We start from the raw sequence: 24,399 nt of genomic DNA, 5'->3' as shown, positions 1-24,399 counted from the left end.
CACAGTTTTGGCTCACTGCAACCTCTGCCTCCTTTCAAGTGATTCTCCTGTCTCAGCCTCCTGAGTAGCTGGGATTACAGGCGTGCACCACACACGGCTAATTTTTGTATTTTTAGTAGAGACAGGGCTTCACCATGTTGGCCATGCTGGTATTGAACTCCTGACCTCAAGTGATCTGTCTGCCTCAGCCTCCCAAAGTGTTGGGATTACAGGAGTGAGCCTGATCCCAAAATTTTTGAGAGTTCCCGACCAGAGGTCAGCCTTCTTCCCCAGGGTCCCCCTGCACAGTCACCCTGGCCCTTCTTTAATCCTCCTGGGTTCCCAGTGCTGTGCTGAGTCCTGGACAGAATGGAGTGCAACAGTAGGAACCTTGGATTACAGAGGCAATGGGGCCCAGGTGTTAGGGTCATGGGCTGTGCACTCAGACCTGGGTTTGAGTCCCAGCTCTGTCCTGTACTATGGCTGCAATCTTCAATAAGTTACAAAATCGAAGGCGGATTTTGGCTCAGTAACTAAGAAAGCTCCTTGCCTTGGAGTGGGATCCACTCTGGAGGCTGGACGCCTTCTTGTCTAAGATGCAGGAGAGAGGCTTTAAGCATCAGGCAAAGGGACTTGGTTTAGACCCAATCAGCTCAGAGATCCCTCATAGTCCCAGCTTCTAAGGTTCTGTGCATTGTTTAATTATCCACTCCCTCGGGTCAACTGCTCTGCCCAAGAACTGGCATTGAGCTGGTGTACTGGAGTCAAACCACTCTGTTCAGTTTCCACTGAAAACTGCTCTGTATCTCTACTGACTTCGAGTGCTATGTATTTTCAGACTTAACATCATTCCAATGCAAGGAAAATTTCTTTCCACTTAGCAGATGAGAAAACGGAGGCAAAGAAAGCCGAAAGGCCCTGCGGTGGATTAGGCTTTATCTACACTCACCCGATGCTAACTGATTTCCAGACATCACTGATGCGTTTAAACGTCTTGTGATGTAGTGGAGTAGTGCCAGTTTGCAGACTGAGAAGCTGAGGCTGAGATAAGGTTGAGCAAAACTCATCCTATTCTTGCCACAAGTAAGTGGCAGTTGGGATTTGAACCAGGTCTGTCTGGCTGCCTAGTTTTTCTGCAGAATCATGAATGCAGTGCTTAGGGGTGATTCTGCAGAGGTGGAGAAACACAATCTTTACAATCATTGGGATCCTGCGGGAAATTAAAACTACAGCAAGGCGCTGGCCTCTTAACCAGTATGAACCATCTGCTTCTCATTCCAGTCTTTCAACAGAAATCTCTGAAGAGTTCGCCTCTCTCTCCCACAATGCCAGCTCCAGTGGGGAGATGTCTTATAGACTCAGCACTTTCTCCCAAAACCGCGTAGCTTTGACATGCTGCTCTTACTTGCAAAGGACATCCCCAAGCAAAGCTGGGGCTCTCCAGACTCGAGACCCAGAACAAAGAACTGAGCTCATAGGGACAGTCACTGATCAGACAAGGTCAAACGCCCTTGTCCCGAGGTACTAAAGGGTCATCACCTCTCAGGCTTGCTGGCCCAGTGGCTCCAGCAGAATGCTGCCAGCTGGGCCTGACAATCAAGTGAAACATCAGGAATGGGGAGGAAGTCAGGGAAGGCAGAGTGTAGGCGGGAGCACAGAGTTCTCTGTGTGTCCTAAACCGGAACTCAGGTGTTAGGATGCGGCGGCCTGCCTTCCTTCTCCCGTGCTTCCATCTCTGCCAGGACACAGCTCAGGACAGACACCTAAAGTTACTCCAGGGATGTCTCAGCCTTGGGAATGCACCCATCATGACTGACTCCACACTCCACTGGAATTTGAGCCCCTTTTTTCAGCAAAGTGGCAATGGCGACTGCGAACCTCAAATCAAAATCTTTCAAAGCTGGCCCCAGGTGCGGTGGCTCGTGCCTGTAATCCCAGCACTTTGGGAGGTTGAGGTGGGAGGATGGCTTGAGCCCAGGAGTTCCAGACCAGCTTGGGTGATATCGTGAGACCCCATCTCTACAAAAAATAAAAAAGGTAGCCAGGCATGGCGGCATGTGCCTGTGGTCCCAGCTGCCCGGGAGAATTGCTTAAGCCCAGGAGCTCAAGGCTATTGTGAGCCATTGATTGCACCACTGCACTCCAGTCTGGGTGACAGAGCAAGACCCTGTCTCAAAAACAAAACAAAACAAACAAACAAAAAACGTGCAAGGTGAATGCATGTAAAGCTGGGGAAATCTGAATAAAATGGATGGACTGGGCCAGGCGCGGTGGCTCACGCCTGTAATCCTAGCACTTTGGAAGGCCGAGGCGGGCGGGTCAGAAGATCGAGACCATCCTGGCTAACACGGTGAAACCCTGTCTCTACTGAAAAAAAAAAAAAATCAAAAATCTGGGCATTGTGGCGGGTGCCTGTAGTCCCAGCTACTCGGGAAGCTGAGGCAGGAGAATGGCGTGAACCTGGGAGGCAGAGCTTGCAGTGAGCGGAGATCGTGCCACTGTACTCCAGCCTGGGTGACAGTGCGAGATTCTGTCTCAAAAAATAAACAAATAAATAATAAAAAAATTAAAATTAAAATGGATGGACTGTATCAATGTCAGTATCTTGGTTGTGATATTGTACTCTATGGGTTAGTAAGATGGTGCCGTTGGGGAAAATAGGATGAAGGACCCATAGGATCTCTCTGTATCATTTCTTATGACTGTGTGTGAATCTACACTAATCTCAAAACAAAAAATTTACTTAAAAGAATGGGCAAAGTGAAACAAAATAAAACCCTCTGAGCAAATTCAAGACCTAAAAACAAGCTGGGCATGGTGGCTTATACCCGTAATCCCAGCACTTTGGGAAGCTGAGGCAGGCAGATCACTTGAGGTCAGCAGTTCAAGACCAGCCTGGCCAACATGGCAAAACCCAGTCTCTACTAAACATACCAAAATTAGCCCAGTATGATGGCACATGCCTGTAATCCCAGCTACTCAGGAGGCCGAGGCATGAGGATCACGTGAATCCGGGAGGCGGAGGTTGCAGTGAGCTGAGATCGTGCCACTGCACTCCAGTCTGGGTGACAGAGCGACATGGATTTGAAATGCGTGGGTCCACTAATATGAGGATTTTTTTCAATAAATATACTGGAATTTTTTTTGGAGATTTGTGACAATTAGAAAAACTCAAAGACAAACTGTGTAGCCTAGAAACATTGAAAAAATTTAAGAAAAAGCTAGGTATGTCATGGATGCATAAAATATACGTAGAGGCTAATCTTGTAATTAACTGTTTATGTTACTAGTAGGCTTCAGGTTAGCCGGATGCTATTAGTAGTAAAGTTTTTGGGGAGTCAAAAGTTACACATGGAGGCTGGGCATTGTGGCTCACGCCTGTAATCCCAACACTTTGGGAGTCTGAGGCAGGTGGATCACCTGAGGTCATGAGTTCGAGACCACCCTGGCCAACATGGTAAAACCCCATTCTCTACTAAAAATACAAAAATTAGCCAGATGTGGTGGTGTGCACCTGTAATCCCAGCTACTCAGGAGGCTGAGGCAGGAGAATCACTTGAACCTGGGAGTTGGAGATTGCAGTGAGCTGAGATTGCACCACTGCACTCCAGCCTGGGCGACAGAGTGAGGCTCCATCTCAAAAAAGAAAAAGGTACCTTTGGATCCTTCAAAGGTCTGAGCCAAGCAAAGTTCTCCTTAAATGTAGTAGGGGAAGTGTTCTTTCAATCAGCCAGGTAGCCGAACCCCCGCACAAAGGGCAAGGCAAGAGATTTGCATGTTTGCTTGCTCCTTCAAGATAGAAATGCAGATAGCTAGCCCAGCGGAGTGCAGTGACCTTTGGCATACCATGTTCAGCAGCAAAGGTGTGAATTTGTGAGCATGCTCCATTCCCATCAGGAGGAAGAGAATATGACATGGCAAGTGCTAAGAGCTTCAGGCCCTTTTAGGGGGATTTTCCTCTCAATCCCCCTAGCAAAAAAGGTATGAATCTGCAGTACTGGAAATGTCCTGGAATGCAGCTTCCAAGAGGCAAATCTCACCTGCTCAACTGCCTCCTTCTTAGCCATGTTGCCAAAAGCATTTTATGGACTCTATTTATTTACTTATTTATTAATTATAATGTATTTTTTTGAGATAGAGTCTTGCTTTGTCGCCCAAGCTGGAGGGCAGTGGTGTGATCACAGTTCACTGCAGCCTTGATTTCCTGGGCTTATCCTCCCAACTCAGCCTCCCAGGTAGCTGGGACCACAAGCATGAACCACAGTGCCTGGCTAATTTTTTTATTTTCTGTAGGGACAAAGTCTTACTTTGTTGCCCAGACTGGTCTCTAACTCCTGGCCTCAAGTGATCCTCCCACCTTGGCCTCCCAAAGTTCTGGGATTACAGACATGAGGCACGGCGACCAGCCCACGTTTTACTGACTCTAACATGGAACCCAGGTCCTGCCACTCTACTGGAAGGAAAGCCCAGAAGCCCGATAAGAACCAGTCACCAGGGACAAGGTACTGAAAACAGGTGTGTTTCGTAACAGAAACTTCCTGTGAAAACACGGGAAGGGGTATAGAAGTTGTGCTCTTTTATTCAGGGTTTTGCAACCTCAGCACTATTGACTTTTGGGGCCAGGTAATTCTTTGTTGCGGAGGGAGGAGTTAGAATGGTTAGCAGAATCCCTGGCCTCTGCCCACCAGATGCCAGTAGCATTCTTCATTCCCCCACCAGTTGTAACAACCAAAAGCATCTCCAGACCTTGCCAAAAGTCCCTTGGCACTGGGTGCGGTGGCTTACACCTGTAATCCCAGCACTTTGTGAGGCTGAGGCCAGAGGATCGCCTGAGATCAGGAGTTTGAGACCCGCCTGGCCAACATGGCGAAACCCCGTCTCTATTAAAAATACAAAAATTAGCCGAGTGTGGTGGTGCACGACTGTAATTCCAGCTACTCAGGAAGCTGAGGCAGGAGAATTGCTTGAACCCAGGAGGCAGAGATTGCAGTGAGCCAAAATCGTGCCACTGCACTCCAGCCTAGGCAACAGAGTGAGAGTCTGTCTTGGAAAAAAAAAAAAGTTCCCTGGGGAGCACAGTTGCAGCAGAGAACCCTGCTCTCCAGGAAATGTGGCAGGTTATCTGCTCCAATGTGATGTATTAACTGCAGGCGGGTGCAAGTGTTCAGGTGAAGGGGTTCAAATCCCAACTCCCTCACTTGGTTTCTGAGGACCTGGTGCAAGTTCTGTAATAGCCCCTCATCTGTAAAATGGGTTTGAAACCACATCAAAGGGTTATTGTGGGGTTCCCAGAGAGGGTACTCATAGTACACAGTATATTACCAAGCACTAAGTAGATAATAAACAGAGGAGGTGTGGCTGTAGCAACAAGCTATGTGCCAATATGGGCAAATGTGGTTTGACGAAGGGAGAGCTTAACTGAAATCTGTATTCTATTTTTCAGGGTTTTTTTTCCCCCCAACACACTGCCAATACTTATTCTAAAAATTCTAAAACAACATTATTTCCCCCAGGCTCTAAAACCTCCCTGAAGCAGTGTTAACTCCTGGCTTCTTCATACATTCATTTGCCAACAAATTCCCACCTTGAAAACCCACAAAGAACACAGCGGCCACCTACATTCATGAAAACAACATCAATCCTGTCCGCTATGTTTGGCTCTCCTGTCCTGGAACAAGGGGCAGACCCATTTAATGAGATTTTGGGTGCTGGGGTATATTCAACTTCCTCCCCACAATTCTATAGAAACCCAGCAGATATTTACCTTGATGAAAACCTTCTTAATTACTCCACTTGGTGCAGAAAGAACCAAAACCCCATGTTGGCTGCCAAATTTAAAAGGCACTGCCGAGAATGAGATGAGGGTCTTAGATCTGGATAAATCATCGGATCCGCTTAAGGCACAGATTGGAAACATCTCAGAATCCTGTCCTACTCCCCAGAAATGTTGTCATTCTGTACGTAAAATTCCTGATGAGTATGACTCACTCTATATTTTGAAAAGGAAAAAAGTACCACAAAAAATGTAGAAAAATATACAGTTGGAGACTTTTATATTTGCCCTTTGGAAGGTGTGTGGTCTTAGGCAGGTGACTTAAGCTCTCTAAGCTTCTGTGTTCTTATCCATAGAGTAGGAATCATGCCTCCACGGGTGAGGAGTAGAGATGATGGTGAATGAGGAGAAACAGTTCAAGTTCACAGCACTGTGGCTGGCACCAGGTCCACCTTAAGGGACACTCCAGCAAGCAAGACACTCACCAGGCTGGGAAGAAAAGAGTTCCAGACCTGAGATGGTGCCAGGCAGATGCTGCTGCTGCCAGAACTTGGGCTGACTGCACAGTAAAACTGTTGCTTCCACTGCTAGCAAAAATGAAATATTCAGTGCCAGGAACTGGGGGATGAAGCTTAATAAAACTGATGTGTCACTCCAGGGGTTGCCATACACATTCTTCTCCTGCCAAGAAGCAACCCTAGTTGTGTTGAAAAGGCTCTTGGAACTACCCTAAATCTGGAATATTGAAGGTGACTCTTGTTATTGTTCTTAGGATAGTTGTTCTAGGTATAAAAACCAGCTGTTGAATGTAGTTTAAAGGCCTTGAGGTCTGGTCCCTATCACCATTCCAATTTCTGTGCATAGCACCTTCCTGACTCTGGGTTTGGCCACGAGGATCCACTGTTTGTCCTGGGAAGGCTTCTACTCAGTCTTTGCAGATGCTGTTCCCACCACCCAAAATGCTTTTCCCTTGCTTCTGATTCCTTCATTTCTACTCACACTTCTGATATCAGTTCATGACTCACTTTCTCAGAGAAGACTTCCCTGAACCTCTCCCACCAGATCAAATCTTCCTTTTAGCACAGAATCCTACACGGCTCCCCTTTGTGGCCCCATCACATTCATATGTTACCTCTATTTGTGGAATTATTTGGTTCATGTCTTGTCACTTATAGGACTATACACTTTAAGGTAGAAGTTGTGCATATGATTAGACTTGAATTCCCATCATGATACCATCTGGCACTGTATTGGAAGCCCAATACATTTTTGTCAAATTGTTAGTAAGTCTTGATTGGTGCAGTCTCTTTAGAGGGCAACGAGGCAATGCCTATCATATTCTAAGGCTACAGCAGTCAAGACGTGGTATGGGGGCAAAGATTAAACACACAGATTAATAGAACCGAACAGAGAATAGAAACACATACATGCATATATGGACACTTGATTTTTGACAATGGAGGCAGTGATACTGGGCCACATGAACTATCTATGTGGGAAAAAATTAATCATGATTCTACCTAATACAATACATAAAAATCAACCCTAGGTGGATGCTGGAGATAAATATGAAAGGCAAAACATGAAAGCTTCCAGAAGATAATAGAAGAAACAATACAAATGATGTTGGACTTTTTTTTTTTTTTTTTTGAGACAGGGTCTCACTCTATCACCCAGGCTGGAGTGCAGTGGTGCAATCTCGGCTCACTGCAACCTCTGCCTTCTGGGTTCAAGTGATTCTCCTGCCTCAGCCTCCCAAGTAGCTGGGACTACAGGCACCTGCCACCACGCCCGGCTAATTTTTTTGTGTATTTTTAGTACAGATGGAATTTCACTATGGTGGCCAGGCTGGTCTCGAACTCCTGACCTCGTGATCCACCTGCCTTGGCCTCCCAAAGTGTTGGGATTACAGGCGTGAGATACCATGCCCAGCCGGACTTCTTAAGTAGGACACAAAAAGCATTAACCATAAAGGAAGACCAGGCTTGGTGGCTCATGCCTGTAATCCCAGCACTTCAGGAGGCTGAGATGGGAGGATCACTTGAGGCCAAGAGTTTGAGACTAGCCTGGGCAACATAGTAAGACCCTGGCTTGGTGACTATTTGCCTCTAATGAGGCAAAGGGGTCCACAGGATGGGGATGAGGGAGAAAAATTTACTTTTTTTTCTGTAGATTGAGTTGCTGTGTTTGAGTGTTTTACCACGTGCCAAGATTGCCTATTCAAAAAGTAAACTGTTAAAAAAACAGAGTAAGTCTATACAGACTTGAGGAATAAAGGTACAGGAAGGGAAGGAGGAGGGCTTCTAAGTCCCTGGCCCTGGGAGGTCCTCCAATAACCCCATGTTTGGAGACTTAGGTTTTGGAGCCAGGCAGATCCTAGTTCAAGTCCTGTTTCAACTTCTTGCTACCTCTGTGACCTTGGCGAAGAAGCTTAAAAGAAGAAGACCTTTCCCACCTTATTGAGAGGTTAAAAATGAGATAGTCCAAGTAGTACCCAGTGTTACCCAGTGTCTTGTAGGTAGGAAGCATTCAACTTTTGGCCGGGTGCGGTGGCTCATGCCTATAATCCCAGCAATTTGGGAGGATTGCTTGAGGCCAGGAGTTTGAGACCAGCCTTGGCAACATAGCAAGACCTTGCCTCTACAAAAAAAATAAAAAATAAGTAAAATAGCGAGGCAGGGAACGGGCCTATAGTTCCAGCTACTGGGGAGGCTGAGGCAGGAGGATCCCTTGAGCCTAGAGGCCGAGGCTGCAGTAAGCCACGATGGTGCCAGTGCACTCCAGCTTGAGCAACAGAGTGAGACCCCTGTCTCTTAAAAAAAAAAAAAGAGCATTCAACTCTTATCATCCAGTTTTCCAATTTAACAACCATTCATATAATGTTTCAAAAGGTAGTTTTGTTGTTGCCATTTTACAGATGAGGAAACTGAGGCCTGGACAGAAATCACTGGCTCCCGGGCACTCAGGGAGCCAGCAGCACAGCTGCTTTCCAGACTCAGGACTTTCCCCTGATCTCACAGGTGTAAGACACAGGCCTCAGCCCAAGCCCCACCACAGGCCTTTCAGGGGATGCACCGCGTGGGACCTGATGGATGACCTGCAAATGATCTGATTTGTTGGCAGGTGGCTGCTGCTGGAAGGACTGCTCAGTCCAAACAAACAGCAAGCTGCTCAGCTTCTGTTTTTGTTTTGTTTTTTGTTTTTTGAGATGGAGTCTCACTCTGTCGCCAGGCTGGAGTGCGGTGGCGCGATCTCGGCTCATTGCAACCTCCGACTCCCTGGTTCAAGCTATTCTCCTGCCTCAGCCTCCCGCGTGGCTGGGATTACAGGCATGCGCCACAACACCCAGCTAATTTTTTTTGTATTTGTAGTAGAGACGGGGTTTCACCGTGTTGAACAGGATGGTCTCCATCTCCTGACCTCGTGATTCGCCCGCCTCAGCCTCCCAAAGTGCTGGGATTACAGACTGGAGCTCAGCTTCTGAAGAACCCGGAAGAGCGGGACCCAAGACTAGCACCTGCTCCGTGGGAGGGCAGGTGGCCAAGTGCTCTCGGCAAACACTTTGCGTCCAGATGTGCGTCCCCACCTCAGGGTCACTGTTTCCCTCTCTCTCCGCAAGGCACCCACCATCTCTTCCTCTCAAGGGAAAAAAACAGACTAGACCCAACCTGGCTCACCTATGATCCGGGAGTGGTTCAGCAAGCTTCAGCATGCCTTCACCTCCACCCATCCAAGGCCACTCTGCACTTCCAAAGCCCCTGAGTACAAACAAGGTTGGCCTTGCACTCCACACCCTGTCTCTGGGGCTAAGGAAAGCACTTTCAGACTTTCTCCACATACCACCAGTTCATATTCAGCGTTGATGACTTTTCAAGCCTTTCTCATTTGCAGGGGTAGTTCGTCTTCCCAAACTCTGCTGTGATCATTAGGTGCAAAGACATTATTGCACCCTTTGATGGAGGAGTAAACTGAGGTCAGAGCCAGCAGTGGGCATATGCAGAGGCGTCCATGTGGGTCAGTCCTAGACACCAGGGCTCCAGAGTCTTCAAGCCTCGGTTTCTCACTAGAAATGCTCCTTTCAGTAGGAGACCCTGGGCAAGTCAGTCATCCTTTCTGAGCTTCCATTTCCTGTCTCTGAAATCTGATCAGCCTTTCCTCATAGGGCTGTTGTGAGCGACAAGGTGAGCAACTACACACAAATTCACAGCCAATGTGAGTGGCCACTACTCATGGGTCATCGTCATTATCACGGGTAAAGCTGGAGCCAAAACTCTGTCCAGGGTTCTCTGTGTGTTTTCTCCCACTCACCCTGCCAGCCTGCCTCTGAATCCCTCCTGGAACCTGTCCCCAGGTCAGAATGTCCACACTCTTCTGTGTGTGGCTCTTTTTTGAGCCCTGCTTCCAGCCCCTTGCAGGACTGGACACTTAGGGCTGGGGCAGGACGCCAGGCATGCAAATCTGCATGCAGGCATTCATTTGCACAAATGCTCCTTGGTGTGTGCATTTTCAGCCTGTCCCCAGACCGGCGCTCAGCCTGCGAAGCCAGCAGAGTGCTATTTACAGCTCTGGGCAGAGAGAGGAGGCAGGCTTTGTTCCCGTGCACAAAACAGCCCTGTCCTGCCGGGGTGGTGCCTTGCTCTTTTGGCTGGTGTTCAGCCAACCTTGCCCTGAAGGAGCTTCCACGTTCTAAAACCTTTTGCAGGAAGGTCAGCAATCTGCCCCTGGGATTGGCTGTTTCCCTAAGGAAACCTGAGCTCAAAGGCTAGTGGGAGAAGGTGTCTGTCTACTCTGCATTCAGCTTCCAGGAGGATCTTTCTCAAGTGATAACAAAATCACATCACTGCCTTGCTTTAATCTCTTCCATGGTTCCCTATGGGTCTCTGAGTCAAGTCCAAATTCAAGATCATGGGTCACCTGGCGGGACATGATCTACTCTTCCTACAGCCTCCTCTTGCCACTCCTCATCCACCCATGCCTCTCCATCACTTGAACATTGGTTTTTTGTTTTTTTGTTTTTTGGTTGTTGCTGTTGTTTATTTTTTTCTTTTTGTTTTGAAACAGAGTTTTGCTCTGTTGCCCAGTCTGGAGTGCAGTGGCGTAATCTTGGCTCACTGCAACCTCCGCCTCCCGGGTTCAAGCGATTCTCCTGCCTCACCCTCCCAAGTAGTTGGGACTACAGGCGCAGGCTGCCACGCCAGGCTAATTTTTTTTTTTGTATTTTTAGCAGAGACAGGGTTTCGCTGTGTTGCCCAAGTTGGTCGTGAACTCCTGAGCTCAGGCAATCTGCCTGCCTCGGCCTCCCAAAGTGCTGGATTACAGGCGAGAGCCACCACACCCGGCCGAACATTGGTTTTACAGAAAAAGAGTTATGCACTACCTACTTACAACACAAATTTTTGGATTATCTGATTCTAGCCTTGTTCACTTGTTCATTATTATTGTTATTTTGAGACAGGGTCTCCATTGCCCAAGCTGGAGTGCAATGGCGTGATCCTGGCTCACTGCAACCTCCACTTCCCAGGCTCAAGTGATTCTTGTGCCTCAGCCTCCCGGGTAGTTGGCACTATAGGCACGCACCACCATGCTTGACCAATTTTTTGTATTTTTGGTAGAGACAGGGTTTCACCATGTTGCCCAAGGTGGTCTCGAACTCCTGAACTCAAGCAATCTGTCCACCTCGGCCTCCCAAAGTGCTAGGATTGCAGGCATGAGCCACCGTGCCTGACCTTGTTCATTACTTTCAAACTGCTTTGCTGACTCCTTTGTAAGTCGTAGAAAACTGATAGACAAGCAAATTCTGCCTTGTCCAACCATGTTTGCCTCTGTTTTGAATCTATTTAGACCTCCCTTTACTCTTTACATATTTGTGCTTTATTTGACTTTTCCTTTGAACTGGTTCTAATGTCTGCCTGGTTCCCTCATTGAATGAGCCTAATAAAATCACTGAGTGTTTTTGTATCTGTATGACATTCATGATTTTACCCTCCACCTTTTTTTTTTTTTTTGAGACAGGATCTCACTCTGTTGCCCACGCTGGAGTGCAGTGGCATGATTATGGCTCAGTGCAGCCTGGCTCGGCCTCCTTGACTCAAGTGACCCTCCTGCCTCAGCCTCCTGAGTAGCTGGGACTACAGGTGCACATTACCACACCTGGCTAATTTTTAAAATTTTTTGTAGAGAAGGGGTCTTGAGGGGTCTTGCTATGTTGCCCAGGCTGGTCTCAAACTCCTGGGCTCAAGTAATCTTCCTGCCTCAGCTTCCTGAGTAGTCGGGACTACAAGCATGCATCACCATGCCCGGCTAATTTTAGTATTTTTTGTAGAGGCGGGGTTTGGCCATGTTGGCCAGGCTGGTCTTGAACTCCTGGGTTCAAGTGATCCACCCACCTCGGCCTCTCAAAGCGCTGGGATTGCAGGTGCGAGCCACCATACGCGGTCTATCCTTCCTTTTTCCCCTGCGATTTTCTTGGAACGGCTTCCTATGAACTCTCTGGGCCTGTTCATGATGCTCTCCCTGCACAGAGTCTCTTTCTCTTCTTTTCTGCCTTTTCCTCCTGAAATTTCTTCCCTAGAATCCCCAGGAACAGGGAGTGGTAACCTCTTTTTACTTTGAGCTTGAACCTGTATTCACTCCCACACACCTTCGGCACTCTCCTCACTGTGTGGTCCTTGTTTTGGGGCCTGTTTCTGCATGGCTAGTCTAGAAGAGGTGCTGGTGTAGTAGCTGAGTCTTTGTCTCTCCCTCCATCTCTCTCTCTCTCTGTCTCTCTCACACACACAGACACATAGACACACACACACCCCTACTACTGTACACAGCACATGGAAATCATGCAATAAATGAACACACTCATTGACAAATGAATGAATGCCAGATGGCTACGTCTGTCCACTCCAGATAAGCCACCAAAAGGGAGGCCTGGCTTTCCTTGTTCGATACTATAGATACCAGACAACCATGCCTGGAGTCTAGTAAGTACCCAATAAACACTGGTTGGATGAACAAAAGAATACAACTTAAGTTCTTGTTCTTGCATCACTTTTAAGTCATCTCTCCTTTCTCCACTTTCAGAGGACAGACCTAAGTAGCTTCAGAATGCTCCCCCTACACCCCACATTTTCAGTATCATTGCAGCATTTCAGTTCTTTTCTCTCTCTCTCTCTCTTTTTTTTTTTTAGAAACAGGGTCTTACTATGTTGCCCAGGCTGGAGTGCAGTAGCTATTTACAGGCATAATTCCACTACTGATCAGCACATGAGTTTTGACCTGCTCTGTTTCTGACCTGGGCTGGTTCACCCCTTCTTAGGCAACCTGGTGGTCCTCCACTCCCAGGAGGTCACCATATTGATGCTGAACTAATGCAGACACCTGATTGGCATAGTACAGTACGGCCCAGAACTCCTGGGTTCAAGCAATCCTCTTGCCTCAGCCTCCCGAGTAGCTGGGACTACAGGCATGTGCCGCCCTGCTCAGTGGATACAGCATTTCAATCCTCTTGATCCCATTCCCTTTAGGGAGTGGAGAGTGATCTCCACTCTGCTTTCATGGTCATCGTGTGACCTTGGGCAAGGCACTGCTCCTCTGGGCTTCTGGTTTCCCACGGGTAAAGCGAGGCCAGTGTAGACATTTCAAGAGATAACGTCAGGCGAAGGTACAAATGGCCAGTAATGCCTGAAAGATGCTTCAGCTCAGGCACCAATTACATGGTAACAGATGCTGTCAATGTAACTTATCAGCAAAGCTATCCCTAGCTTAGCTCTGAGTGTGGGGTTTACAGATCTGTCTAAAATACGCTTCTCAAACTTAAAAGTGCACACAAATCACCCCAGGGGATATTGTTAAAATGCAGATTCACATTCTGTAGTTCTGGGTGGGGCCCAAGATTCTGCATTTCTAGCTAGCTCCTAGATGATGCAATGCTGCTGGCCACTGGACCACACTTTCAGTAGTAAGGTACTAGAATACAGTGGGTCCCACCTTTGAAGGAATTCTCAGTGCAGCCCAGGGACAGAGTGCTGGCAAGTTGCCGATATCCAAGATAATAGATGTTAGCACCTAAATGGGAGATGCTGGCAGTGAAGATTACGGGACCTCTGGACAAAGACAAGGTTGGCAGGGGTCGGGGGCTGGTCCAGGATTCCTAGAGAACATGGAAATAGAGTTGGGAGCATTCTGCCCGCTGGTGATTCTACTAATTCATAATTCTGGTGGGCAGGGGCATCAATCTGTGTTTTAACAAGCTCTTGAGGGGATCCTGATGGTAAAGTTTGAAAAACACTGTGCTAGACAGAGATAAAGGGGCAGGCTACTCTGGTTGGAAGAATAGCGTTCTGTTTTCCCACAGTGGAATTTGTAAATTGGATTCATTTATTCATCCATTCATTCACACATGTATCCATCAATCTAGCCAACCAACAAAGGGGTTGTGTCTGTCCATCCATGCATCCATCTACACCCCCAGCCATCCAACATCCAACAAATACATCCTGAATGCCTCCTGTGTGTGTGTGTGTGTGTGTGTTTCTGTGTGTGTGTGTGTGTATCCTGTTAGGCACAAGCAATCTGATTGAAATTATAGATATACACGGCTGTCTTAGCCTCTAACCAGTGATTCTCAACCAGGGCCAATCTGGTTCCCCAGGGGACACTTCATAATGCCTGGAGACATTTCTGGCTGTCACAACTTGGAGGAAGGTATGTTGCCAGCGTCTCATGGGTGGAGGCCAAGAATGCTGCTAAACATCCGGCACAGGACAGCCTCGCTTCCACGTCAGTAGTATAGAGGTGGGCCAGGAGAGGTGGCTCAGCCTGTAATCCCAGCACTTTGGGAGGCCGAGGCGGGTGGATCACCTGAGGTCACAAGTTCAAGACCAGCCTGGCCAACATGGTGAAACCCTGTCTCCACTAAAAATACAAAAATTAGCTGGGTGTGGTGGCGGGTGCCTGTAATCCCAGCTACTCAAGACGCTGAGGCAGGAGAATCGTTTGAACCCGGGAGGCAGAAGTTGCAGTGAGCTGAGATTGCACCACTGCACCCCAGCCTGGGCAACAGAGCGAGACTCCATCTCAAAAAAAAAAAAAAAAAAAAAGATAGCAGTCATTGGATTAGGGGCCACTCTAATGCAGGAAGACCTTATTTCAACCTAACTATTTCTGCAAAGGCTCTATTTCCAAATTAGGTCCTATTCATAGGTTCCGGGTAAACATGATCATGCCACTGCACTCCAGCCTGGGCAACAGAGCAAGACTCCCTCTCAAAAAAAAAAAAAAAAAAAAAAGTATAGAGGCTGAGAAACTTTGCAGTAGACTGTGAGTTCCTGATAGGCAGGAACTGGTGGTATTCCCAGGATCACAAGACAGTGTATGACCTACAGGAGCTGAGCAAATATTTAAGTGGATGAAGAAATAGTGACAGAAAGAAACATTTATTTATATAAAGAACTCTGGGCCAGGCGAGGCAGTTCACACTTGTAATCCCAGCACTTTGGGAGGCCGAGGTGGGAGAATCGCTTGATCCTAGGAGTTCAAAACCAGCCTGGGCTACATAGGGAGACTCCATCCCAACAACAACAAAAAAAATGCTTTTTAAAAAATTAGCCAGGTGTGGTGGCACCTGTTGTGCCAGTTGCTTGGAAGACTGAGGCAGAAGGATTGTTTGAGCTTGGGAAGTCAAGGCTGCAGTAAGCTATGATCATACCACTGCACTCCAGCTTGGGTGACAGACAGGGTGAGACTCTGTCTCAAAAAAAAAAAAAATAAATAAAAATAAAAAGAAAAAGAGAAAAGAAGAACTCTTACAGCTCAAGAACAAAAAGACAAAAAGACAACTCAATTCAAAAATGGGCAAAGAACTTGAGTAGACATTTGTCTAAAGATAATATACAAATAAGCAACAAACACATAAGATGCTCAATGCCATCAGTCATTAGGGAAATGCAAATCAAAACCACAATGTGGTATTGCTTCACACCTGCCACAGTGACCCCAATGATAATAATAAAAAAATGGAGGTCGGGCACAGTGGCTCATGCCTGTAATCCCAGCACTTTGGGAAGCCAAGGCAGGCGGATCACTTGAGGTCAGTAGTTCAAGACCAGCCTGGCCAACATGGTGAAACCCTGTCTCTACTAAAAATACAAAAAAATTAGCCGGGCGTGGTTGTGGCCCACACATGTAATCCCAGCTACTTGGGAGGCTGAGTCAGAATTGCCTGAACCCAGGAGGCGGAGGTTGCAGTAAGCCGAGATCACACCACTGCACTCCAGCCTGGGTGACAGAGCAAGATTCCCCCTGCCCCCCCCAAAAATAAATAAAAATAAAATGGTGAAAATGGTCAATTTCATGTTATGTGTATTTTACCCCAATTTAAAAAATACTTTTCTGCATTCAGTCAATGCTCCTTGAATATCTACTGTGTGCATAGGGAAGTGTGCTATGCATTTAAGACACAAGAATAAATGTGATGGATGTGATGGCTGCTTCCAGGCAATTATGGATTGGGAAGAAATCCAGCAAACAGTGATGGACCCAAGAAATCTAGGATGTGATGGACCCAGGAAGAATAGGATGTGGCAGACCCAGGAAGTCTAGGATGGGGATGACAGGAGTTGGGAGGAGGAGAAATGGTTTTCCTGGCTGGAGGTGGGGGAGGGTCGGGGAAGACTACCTGTAAAAGACGCAATGTGAGATAGCTTTTGAAGGAGGAGGAAAACTTGCCCTTGGAGAGTCAATCTTATTATTGAAGGGATGTGTAATTAGAGGCCACATGATGCCATCTCATCCCTGCAACGGGCAAGACAGTTTAATGTGTGGAGTGTCTAGAGAAAGCAAGGATGGTTAGACCCCAGGGAGGAGGAGCTATAGCACAGACCCCCTCAGAATGCTCTCCCAGGCTTTCTGTTAAAAGCTCCTGCAGCAGAGTGGTCATGGTGGATCAGAGGGCAAAGTGAAGAAGTGAGGACAACTGATTCAGCCTGCTAAGCATTCTTGGGGCCTCAGGAGCCCCCAGTGTCCTTTCTGAGGCTTTTGTCTTCTGCATCCTGGCAAGGAGCAGGCAAGCAGAGAAAAAGGCAGGAGAGACCAGGGCTCGTGTTAATTAAGCACCTACTAAGTACTGGGGGTCGGAACACATGGTTTTATGTAATCCTCACAGCGGCCCAATGAGGGAGGTTCTACTATTGCCTCCTCCTTCTACCTTTTTTTTTTTTTTGGCTTTCATGTTTTTTCCTTTGCCTTTTAGCTATCTTAAAGATAGAGAAATGAGGCACTGAGAGTTAAAGTGGCTGGCCTGAGGTCATCACGTGGGTGGAAGCCTGATTCAGGTGAGGTCAGTCTGACACCAGGAACCCTCTAGGTGCTCAGAGAAGGAATTCCCCCACAGTAAGGAAGGAGGCTTGGCCTGCTGAGATGAGCCTCAGATTCCTGTCTCTTGGCCCCGTAACTATCAGCAAACTCAAAGCTGAATTTCACCACTGGCAACTTCTGGTGTTAGCAAGTCTCTCAACCTCTGTGGGTTGTGCTCTATTCATTTTAATTTTTATCTTATGATTAATTATTTAGAGTGTCCCTTTGTTGCCCAGGTTGGAGTGTAGTGGCTCACTCACAACTCACTGCAGCCTCAAACTCCTGGGCTCAAGTGATTCTCCCGCCTCAGCCTCCCAAAGTGCTGGGATTGCAGACGTGAGACAAGGTGGCCAGCCCACTTTGCTCATTTTTAATGCATGGGAAGCTGACGGAGATTTATTTTCTTCTTCTTCCACCAGGAATATGTTCTCATACATACATACTATCTAGGTCCCTTTAATTCCCCACTTCCCTAACTATCCATGTTCATGCATATTTACATTTAAAAAAAATAGGATCATACTGGCTATGTTGATTCTGTGACTTTATCTTTTTCACTAAATAATATGACTCAGGAACCTTTCAAGGTCAGGAATGTGGATCCACCTCATTCATCTAAAATCTACTCATTCTCCCACATGAATGCATATACTGTAATCCCTTCCCATACCGGTGTTGCAAGCTCTGCCATGGACATTTTTATGTTATGTCCGTGCAAGTGTGAGCATTTCTGTGTGAGATTTTTCAAAGTGGGATTGCTGGACCAAAGAGCATGCCATTGAAGTTTTGAAAGACCCTGATAACTAATCTGAAGAAGGCCCAGAACTCAGTTGTTTCTCAAACAATTTCTGGCATGGATGTTTCTCTGATGCCTGGTGGAGAAGCGGGTGATGGTCTTAGACAAGTCTTTTAACCTTTGTGAGGCTTAGTTTGCTTATCTGTAGAGTGAGAAACAGTGTCATAGACACAACAGTGCTTTGGAGATGTGTAGGTTGGGTGCTGTGGCTTATTGCTGTAACTCACACTTGTAACCCCAGCACTTTGGTTGTAACTCACACTTGTAACCCCAGCGCTTTGGGAAGCCAAGGCAGGAGGATCGCTTAAGCCTAGGAGTTAGAGACCACCCGACTCTGTCTCTACTAAAAAGAAAAACAAAAACCAGACAAGAAAGTCTTGTGTAAATGTGAGAAATTAAAAATTGTTATTAATATTGGAAGGCTCCGCAGCTAGACACATCTCCTTCTCCTCATTACACAGAAACCAAAACGAGGAGCTTGTGCAAGAAAGAAGCTGTTTTTGGTTTTTATTTTGTTTTTTTTGGAGACAGGGTCTCACTCTGTCACCCAGGCTGGAATGCATGCAGTGGTGTGATCATGGCTCACTGCAGCTTCGACCTCCCCGGGCTCAAGCAATCCCCCCACCTCAGCCTCCCAGGTTGCTAGGACTACAGGCACATGCCACCATGCCCAGCTAACTTTTTTTTCCCTGTATTTTACAGAGATGGGGTTTTGCCATGTTGCCCACGCTCGTCTCAAACTCCTGGGCTCAAACCATCCACCCGCCTCAGCTAGGAAGCTGTTTTATATTAAGTGTCAACTATGTTTAAGGCCATGTATTAGACCAGCAATTCACAATAGGGAAGGAAAAGGATGATTTTGCTCCCCAGGGCACATCTGGCAATGTCTGCAGACATTTCTGATGGACATGACTCATGGGGTAGGGAGTGTCACTGGCATCTAGTGGGTAGAGACCAGAGGCGCTGCTGAATATCCTACAATACACAGGGGAGTCCCACAACAAAGAATCCTCTGACCCAACTGTCAACAGTGCCCAAAATGAGAACCCCTCATCTAGACCTGTCTCTTTTCTGATGTCCAACCCCAACAAACCTCATTCAAAGATGAGGAACTGAGGCTCAGAGACATGAATGACTTGCCTAAGTTTCCATAGACAGCCACTACCAGTGGCCGACTCTCTACTCCATCTGGCTTCAGGGTCTGTGGTCCATTCCACATACTACACTGTCTCTCTAGGAAGACATCCCCTTGTCCCCAAGCACCTTGGCCCTGGCAGATTATCTACAGCAGGGGTTACAAGTTTTGCCTTAAGGCATAAGCACCTCCCCACTTCATGATTAGAGGTTTTATGACTTTGCACTTGTAATCACTGTTTCTGCTCATTTTGCTGTGTGCTGAACATTTTATGAGGATTAACTCATTTTACCCCAAGGATATGTCACAGAGAGGTTAAGATCAGACACTAAGTGGCAGATTTGTGCTCTCGACCCAGATAAGAGGTCTCCAGGGACCACCCTCTCGGCCTCTCTACCGTGGTCCTCCTCATGCTTTGAACTTCGCCTTGGCAAAGTTGGGGCACAACAACCAATCCTTTAGCTGTGAACTGGGTGGGGGCAGAAACAGAGAGAGCCTCTACTTCAGACCCTCTCATTTGTAGGGACCCAGTCCCTGCTGCCCAGCTGGGTGGTCCTAGAGAATCTGCCAGAATTTCAGCTCTTTTCCCATGCAATGCCCCAGGAGAAAAGACGCAGGCCTCTGTACAGAGATGAGACAATGTGCAGGGAACTCAAAGCCAGAGGGCGTGGGCAGGGGCTAAGAGGGAGGGGACCTTGGAGGGAAGGAATATGACATCCTCAGGGCCTGTCCAAAGTTCTTGGAGCAAACCCAGCTATGCAAGTGAGGTTCCTGCAGTAGCCTCCACTCCAGCATCTGATTCTCATTAGCTGCAACTGATCTTATTAGCTATCCTGGGTCAGTTTGGATTCTGGCAAGCCTAGATTTGGCAATGGCCTCAACATAAAGATCGCACGGGGTAAGCAGGGATGCGCTGACACCCAGGAATGGATTCCACGAGGCAGCCTGCTGGGGGATGGCATTGAGTTCCAGCTCTGCCCCTTCCTGGCTTCATGACCTTCGCAGAGCCTTGGCGCTTCCTCTGACAAGTGGGGACTTGGGACCCAGCAGTCCCCAAGTCCCCATTGTAAATGTGAGGACTGGGGCTTGTGTCAGGGATCCTAGCACCTTAAGGGTCCTGGAGGGGTTGGGGCCAGCTGTCACCCACAGGCTGGGTGACCTTGAGCAAGTCTCTTCCCCTTTTGTGCCTCTGTGTGTTTAACTGTCAAATGAAGGGGCCACGTCTTTAATGTAGAAGCCCTTTTAGGTCTTAGGACTCCAGACTGGATCATTTACCTCTCCCCGTGGCTAACCTCTTTGGGCCTCGAGAAAACACATTTCTCTATGACTCCACGCCGCAACACAGGCTCCAAAGAGCAAGACACAACTCACTGCCTCCCTCTCTCCTGCCTCCCAACCTGACCCACCAGAGAAGAGCTCTTCCCACCCCCTCCCCACCCCCAGATCACCAACATCCTGTCCCTTAGTCTAGCTTCATCAAAGCAGCAAAGCCAACACTGTCTCCTCCCCAGTGGATGGGCCCAGCAGCACCCATTTCTCTTGGCTGAGTGCCCAGGGAATTCCACCAGGCAGTGTCCACAGGCGCTTGCGGGGGTGCACAATTTAGGGGGGAAATGCGGGCCCTCTTGGAAGAGGGCCAGCTGTCCTCCCAGACTGCAAGAGAGAATGCACTGAACACCGCCTTTGTGCGTGTGTTGGGGCAGGGAGCGGGGGAGAGGTGGCGGGTGGTCTCTGCTGGTCTTGCTGCCTCAGAGGCCATCTCTGTTGTCAGAGTTTGAAGACTCCTGGAAGGGCCTCTAGGCCCCGGATCCCAGTTTTAAGAGCTCCAGTCTTACTAAATCTCACTGAACCCCCTCTAGTCTTACCTTGGTCAGGGTGGGTGAGGAAAGGTGAGAGGATGTGAAATAGGTGGGGCAGCCAGGTGTGGGAGTGGAGTTGGGGTGAGGTGGAGAAGGATGGGATTGGGAGCGGTGGGAGGATGGTGCAGGGGGTTACTAGGATGGGGTTTGTGTGAAAGGGCTTGGGTGGAGTGGAGGGAGGTGGATGACTTGGAGGGGTGGCCAGACCTTTGCCCTGCTCCTGAGTATGAAGGTCCCTCATTTTACATCTTTACTGGCGAGGAGAGGGGAAATCCCCAAAAGCCTTTAATGTGATGGTGTCAGAGGCCACCCTGCCTCTCTGACGGGTAGGGAGGGGTCTCCGGCAGGGCTAAGGGTGAATCATCTATCTCTCCAGAGCCCAGTATCTGGGGTGGGAGGGTGACTTGCAGAGTCTCTGCTCCGGGATTTCCTTGTCTTATGATGGGGGGAGAGCTTCCATTTGTCATGGAGGGGGAGGTCACTGTAATTTATAAGCTGAGAAGACCCCCATTATTCCGAAAGAGAGGGGAGAAGGAAGACACCCAAACTTAGTTTTTTAAGGATGGGGAAGGGGCATCAGTCTCCCAAGAGGTGAGGGGGCTCTAGAGACCTGGAGACCACTTTTTGGGGCCGCATTCTATTTCAAGGGGTATAAGGGAGAGGACTTCTGTCTAGAGCTGGAGCCAAGAGGAAGGGCCCATTTCTGAAGGAGAAAGGAAGGTATTTTGCTCTCTGGGGGGTGGGAGCCCCTGTCTTTTCGGGGGAGGGCCCCGCGTCTTGGGAAGATGAGGGCTCCGTTTCTAGGAGAAGATGCCCAGGTTTTGCTCCTGGGGGCAGGGCAGAAGGACCTCCTCTCGGCTCCCCTCGGAAGGGCCCGTCCCAAGCCACCCGGCGCCTCGCGCTCACCTCCAGGCCCCGTCTCTGATCTGCGGGATCCGATCCGCCGCGTTCCGACTTGCGGGATGCGCGCCCCGAGTTCCGGCAGCGCTGGGTGTCTGCTCGACTTCCCCCAGAGACTCGCCGGACTCCCTGGCTCCGCCGAGCGTCCCGGCCAATCAGCGTCGCCAGCCCCGGCCCTCGCTTTCGCCACAGCCAATGGGTGCGCCCGCCACGGGCCACCGCCCCCGGGAGGGAGGGGGCAGGCGGGGCGGGGGCAGAGTCCAGCCTCCGGGGGCGGGGGAGACGGGGGCTGGGGCGGGACCCACCAGAGGGACTGCGAGGGCTGGGAGGGAGTCCTGGGGCTGGGGAGGAGACGGCTGAGGACCCCCGTCAAGTTGTGGGGACCCTGACCCTCTGGGGGGCAGCTCCATAGGTTGATTTAACCTGGATCTTAATGGGCCATTTACACCCTCAGGGCTGCAGGCGAGTGTAACTCCACCTCCACCCGCGTCTCGGATCCGGTCTCTGGAGCTCCAGAGTCGGAATCAGAAGGGGTTCCTTTGCGGAGGAGGGAAGGAGCATCCCGCCCTCCCCACCTCACTCCCCATCTCGGCGCTCAGGGCCCTGCCAGCCCTTCTTGCTCCCAGCTACTTTCCTCCGCCTGGCCCCAGCGCTCCGGAAGACAAACAGGGCGCTGGGAGTCAGAGGTGGTTCCTTCTGCATGACCTGGAGCAGGTCACTGCGCCTCCTGATCCTCAATTTCCTGAAATTGGGACAACAGAGATTGTACCTCCTTCGTGGGTATAAACGAGACCCTAGATATGATGAAGGTGCCTTTCTACCGTTGTATAAAATGCTGTGTGGAAGCTAATTAATACTCAGGTGTGACGGATGGATAGCCCCCCCCCCCCCCACAGCTTTCTAGAGGTATTTGGAAAGAGAATGCAATCTTTCAGTGACAAAATCAAAGACACAAAGAACTGCTCATCAAGACAACAGGCGATCACCAAGTCCTCATAATGAATGAATGGATGGATGGAGAGTACAGACCTCAAAGGCAGAGAAAGAGTTCAGCTTGGTTCTCCCCACTCACCCTGATCACTGATAACTTGGTCTGTGGAGTCTTGTAGAACCCTGAGGTCTCTCCTCCTGCTGTCCAGGAATCCAGACTGCCCTATCTCTGATTACACAAGCGCTATAGTCCTTGAAATTAAAGAATTAAGATAAAGTAAACACATAGATAAATAGAAAGCTGCCAAACAAATCATTCACCTCCTAGTGTCACCTCTGGGGACCCTCCCCCCCAACACACACACACACACACACACACACACACACACACACACACACACACAGAGCAGTAAATAAGAATAATTGAGGCCTGGCACAGTGGCTTACGCCTGTAATTCCAGCACTTTGGGAGGCCGAGGCAGGCAGATCACTTGATGCCCAGAGCTCGAGACCAGCCTGGCCATCATGGGGAAACCCCCTTTCTATTAAAAATACAAAAATTAGCCTGGCATGGGGGCACCTGCCTGTAATCCCAGCTACCTGGGAGGCTGAGACATGAGAATCGCTTGAATGGAGAGGCAGAGGTTGCACTGAGGTGAGATGGCACCACTGCACTCTAGCCTGGGTGATTGTCACCTTGCTTGAAGAACTTGATGAGGCCTGTGCTGAAAATCTAGCAATTTTTTCTTAAAACCAAAGCCATGAAGATAATCCCCTTTACTACCCTTGACCTGCCCAAAGAAATACAACGGCCAATAAACATGGGAGATGACACTTTGAAAAGGAAAGGCAAGTTAAAACCAAAAGAGGGAAAGAGTTTACCTACTAAAATGACCTTGTTTTTATTATTATAATTACTATTCTTTGCAAAGACTTCAAGGAGTTTCATGTATTGATGATGGCAGTAGAAAGATCACAGCCTTTCTGGAGGGAAATTGGGCATTTCTATTTTAAAAATCTTAAAAGTAAGTTGACCCTTTGATCTAGCAATCCAATCCCTATGAACTTATCTGAAAACATTTAAAGGTACAAAGATTTAATGATAAAGTAGCTTACTACCATTTTGTTTATCACAGGGAAAAACTGGGAACAACTTGAATGCACAACAGCAGGGACTCAGAGGGAAATTGTTGCATGAAATTGAACAATAAACATAGGTATGAAATATTGAATGGGGCTGGGTGTGGTGACACGCCTGTAATTCCAGCACTTTGGGAAGCCAAGGCAAGAGGATCGCTTGAGCCAAGGAGTTCAAGACCAGCCTGGGTAACATAGTGAAACCCTGTCTCTACAAAAAATACAAAAATTATCCGGGCGATGTGGCGCATGCAGGTAGTCCCAGCTACTCAGGAGACTGAGGCAGCCTTGAGCCTGGGAGGTTGAGGCTGCTGTGGGCCAAGATTACACCACTGTACTCCAGCTGGGTGACAGAGTGAGACCCTGTCTCAAAAACAAAACAAAACAAATCTCAAAATGTTAAGTTATTTGCAAAAACAGTATATTTGGTACTGTCTTACTTTTTGTTAAACATCTTACTTTTTGTTAAATCTACCAGGTAGAGCTAGATCAATGCTGTGTAATATAACTTTCTATGATGCTCTATATCTGTGCCGTCCCGTGTGGT

The 24,399-nt window shown here is 48.4% G+C and overlaps 1 protein-coding gene across 10 annotated transcripts in view; it reads right to left on the bottom strand.

The window, feature by feature from the left end:
* Window positions 1-24,399, bottom strand: part of ABAT (4-aminobutyrate aminotransferase) — a 161,749-nt gene that overhangs the window by 86,660 nt on the left and 50,690 nt on the right. Inside the window, exon 1 of one of the 10 annotated variants that reach the window (XM_016929377.4) lies at window positions 21,792-21,936. The exons of 6 other annotated variants lie outside the window; for them this stretch is intronic. The gene's annotated coding sequence lies outside the window, so the exon portion shown is untranslated. Of the gene's footprint in view, window positions 1-21,791; window positions 21,937-24,399 lie in introns of those variants that run through there. 3 more of the 10 variants (XM_063796607.1, XM_063796608.1, XM_016929381.4) reach the window with 3 other exon arrangements.

The sequence above is a fragment of the Pan troglodytes genome, chromosome 18, assembly GCF_028858775.2.
Source record: "Pan troglodytes isolate AG18354 chromosome 18, NHGRI_mPanTro3-v2.0_pri, whole genome shotgun sequence".
Classification (NCBI taxonomy): domain Eukaryota; kingdom Metazoa; phylum Chordata; class Mammalia; order Primates; family Hominidae; genus Pan; species Pan troglodytes.
Note: the sequence above shows the minus strand (reverse complement) of the source record. Positions and strands in the feature narration are given on the sequence as shown.